This window comes from Nothobranchius furzeri, chromosome 4, assembly GCF_043380555.1.
Source record: "Nothobranchius furzeri strain GRZ-AD chromosome 4, NfurGRZ-RIMD1, whole genome shotgun sequence".
Taxonomy (NCBI): domain Eukaryota; kingdom Metazoa; phylum Chordata; class Actinopteri; order Cyprinodontiformes; family Nothobranchiidae; genus Nothobranchius; species Nothobranchius furzeri.
Genome location: NC_091744.1, coordinates 75,641,569 through 75,645,526, shown reverse-complemented (window position 1 = coordinate 75,645,526; position 3,958 = coordinate 75,641,569).

Genomic DNA, 3,958 nt, shown 5'->3' with positions numbered 1-3,958 from the left:
CTTGTTTTGTAAATGTTTCTGAAAAAAGAATAATAATTGCTGTAAAGTGGATCAGAGGCAGAGTGTGCTGGTCACATATCAAACCCCTCTGATGTGCTCCAATTAAAACATTTGCTTTCATTCTCACTTTCCTGCAGTAAGTCCCAGGTTTTGATTAACACACATGGTGATCATATCAGTTTACAAAAGCTAGGTGGAATCCTTTTATCCGGAAATCCAGCACATCACGCTTAAATTAAAACATATTTGGAAACAAGATGAGGCTGGAATTGATAAAAAGGCATTGAAGCACAGAGACATGAATATATAAGGAGCAGCAGTAGCTCAGTGGGGAAAGAGGGTCGCCCAGTAATCAGAGTTGTGTCCTTGGGCACCAACTTGCCTTCTGGTGGTGGCTGGAGGAACTGGTGGTGCCTGTGCTCGGCAGTCTTGTCCCTGTCAGCGTCCCAGGGCAGCTGTGGCTACATTGTAGTTCACCCCCACCAGGGTGTGAATCTGTGTGTGTGAATGGATGAATGATACACTGTAGTGGAAAGCACTTTAGAGTCCTTTGACTCTTAAAGGTGCTATACAAGTACAGGTCATTTATTATAAAAGAGATGCAGCTGTCATTTCTAAGGACTTTTAATTTGAAAGTCTGATCACTAGTCATGAACAAGGATTTAAGGACACGTGGTACTTTTAAAGGTAGCTGGTATTAGGCTGTATCCTACAACTGACTTGGAAAAAGTAAACCAGTCAAACTGAAGGCTGCAACAGTATTAGCAACAGATGAACTGAAGTAATTGTGATGATATGATGAGTCTCTCCAATCACTTTGAAGGATTTTTGGCCCACTTGTTTGCATAATTGTTTTAATGCATCTGAACTGAAACGATTTCCTCTATGAACAACCTGTTCATGACCAACGGACAAACATTTCTGGTGGAGAGCAAAAATCATGGTTCAATGACAGAAAATCACCAAAAGTCCTTAAACAGTAAAGCAGTTCCAGACCATCCCACTACCACCACCGTGTTTGACTGTTGCGACACCTTACAAGTTGTTCCACTCTTGTCTCGTCATTCCTCAGACTATTCTCCCCAAGGTTTTGGTCATCATCAAGAAATGTCTTCACACAAGTGAGACAAGCCTTTTAGTTCTTGTTGGTCAGCAGAGATGTTGGTCTTGGGACTTTCTCACAATGCCATTTTTATAGGTGAACTCTGACCTTAACCCAAACCACGCGGTCTGTGGTGCTAAGATATTGCTCAGAGTTATTTTCTTTTTGAAATTTTTACAACTGTGTGTGTGTTGCTTTTTGAGATATTTTTGCCAACATTTTGCATTTTCTCAGATTTTATTTGGCCGATACTGAAATTTATTTGCTGCAGTGAAACATTAAAATGCAAAAACATTAAAAAATATGCTTTATAGTCCAAAAACATTACCTATAGAAAGTGATGGCAGAAGCAGTTTCACATAAACCTTCCTGAATACACAGTTCAGTGTGTGCGGTGATATCTCAAAGACTTCTTGTCCTTTTTTTTTAATCCCATTTTAACACTGAGTTGTCTCTTCCATGGTTCTGTTTCCCCAGAGGACATCCCATCCTCCTGGGCTGGGAGACTGTCTGTTCACAGGCCCCAGCACGTTCACAGGGCATCATCAATGGAGATGAACAACTCTCAAAGGCTGACTCTCCTGGTCAATGGAGTCCCACCCTGAGGACAAACCAGGATAATGGTGAGAAAATGCTACCATGAGAGCTTAGTTAGCACTGAAGAGGCAGGAGGTTCAAAGTACTTAACATGAGACCTACAGGGAATGTTTAGAATGTTGTCCAGTTGAATTGTTCAGCTCCTGGGCCTCGGTGTTAAAATGAGTGAGATGGGTTCAGATTTGCAGGGAACAGGATGCCTCTCTTCCCCTTTTAACAGATCTTTCATCTTGTTTCCACAGCATTCACCAAACATCTGTGTTACAGTTTTATTGAAATTAGCTGCATGTACTATGAAAAAAATGTTCAAACATGATGAAAAGGTGCTCCAGCAGGAGTTTTCCCACACTGAGAAGGAAATAGATTTTTGAAAGTAGCACCGTTGTCCCATACAGACATCAGTTCTTAGTGTTAGCCTCTAAAATCCTCGAGAAAAGAAAGAGGTGAATCGTCAGTGGATCGAGGATTTGTAAAGCTAATGCGTGAGTGGCAGTGAAATTACAGCGTGAGGGCAACTTGTGCACCAACCAGCCCCTCTGGACTTGATGTCAGTAGGGATTTGTGAGGTCGGTGCGGTGCTTTAATGACCTATTTCAGTCAAACTAATGACTCAACAAACGGCAGACGTCAAACTTGTATCACAGGCATGCTGCAAGCAGATAAATGCTAACCATAAGCTATAATTATTATTTAAAATAAAATAGAATGCCAGTTGGGCCTTTCCACTGCATCAACAAGAGCACGACACACTCATGTTTCAACATGCGGAGCCTTGTTGCTGCACAGATCCATTTATGGGTCTGCTGGTGAATTGGACAGCAGTGGAATAGCTTGATTTGTAAAGCTGCAGCAAACTATGTCTCACCAAAAAGCTCCTTAGCTCCAAGTGGGGAGAAAATTGGATCACAGAAATAAGAAGAGAATAATTGAAAATAGAGCTCAGCAGCTCCCGATGTTATTTATGGACCCCCCCAATGACTTAAACGTGACACTGAAAGTATGAAAGAATGATAACAGAGCCAGAAGGTGAGGCACTACGCTGTAAGCTGGACTGTGCTCTCTCTTAAAAGCTTAGAGTGACAATTTACAAGTGTAACGACACGTAATTCACCATTATTTTCTGTTTCTCTGCAGTTCTGGTGATACTGTGGCTCTCAAATGAGGAATTCACCTCGTACGGTGCTAAGTGTCAGAAGGACAAGTAATGCTTTCATATTAGTAATCCACACTTACAAAATCTTTAAATACTTCAGTTAATGTTATCATTGTATTTTTATATCTCGTTTTTTTGGTTTGCCACAAAAAAAAAATCAGGTCCTTTAAAAAGCCAAAGTGCAGCAGCCAGCAGAAGGGCCATGCGTCGACGTAACTGAATTATGTCACGGTAAGGACCGAGAAGTTATGTGTTCCTTCTAAAGAAATAATGGAAAAAAAAGGAATACTCCAAATAATCAGCTATTAAAATAGAACAGGAGGTTTTGCAGAGCACTATGTGACAGGTTTGAATCCATCCACTTCTGACAAGATTTCTACTCACACTTTATTCCATTATTTTACTCCAGATATAGAGACATAATGCTCCTTTACAATTATCCTATACCTAGGTGTTATAAATAATTAAAATCAGTTTAATTATCATCAACATTTATCTTCAATGGCACCATTTCCTCAGGCTTTCTCCAGCTTCTTAATCATACATCACATGCTGGATCTGTTCCCCCCAACACACCTGCTCAGTCAACCATCCGTGCAAGCGTTTCCTTTGCTGCTCTTTCCTTGTCAACATTTTAAACAGCATTTAAAAGGTCTGGAGCTGTCCAGTCTATTCATAGTGAGAGTGAGAGCTGACAGCGTATTTGTTCTTGCACGTGTTAAACATCCTTCTATGTAGAGATGAATCTCTTTTCAAATAAAGACTTACTTTCTCCTTGGTCTTGGTTGCAAAGCAGAGGCTGTAGTTAGCGTTGCCCACATAAATACCTTTCTGCCAGCCAAAGTAGTGGATTTGCTTTAATTCCCACGGACACGCCCATGAACGCTTGATAGTTGGGTCCATTTCCAAAACGCACTTTGGTTTTAGAATAGTGTGCAAAGGTGTTCTGCCATTGACTTAGAAAAAAGATGATCCACTTCACAGTTGACCACTGCTTCTGGAATTGTAGGTGATTCATATGCTTTGAAGCTACATTAAAGACCAGGCTCACTGAGAAACCATTTTTTTCTTTTTCAGGTACTCTGAACTGCGGGTCGGGGGAGAGG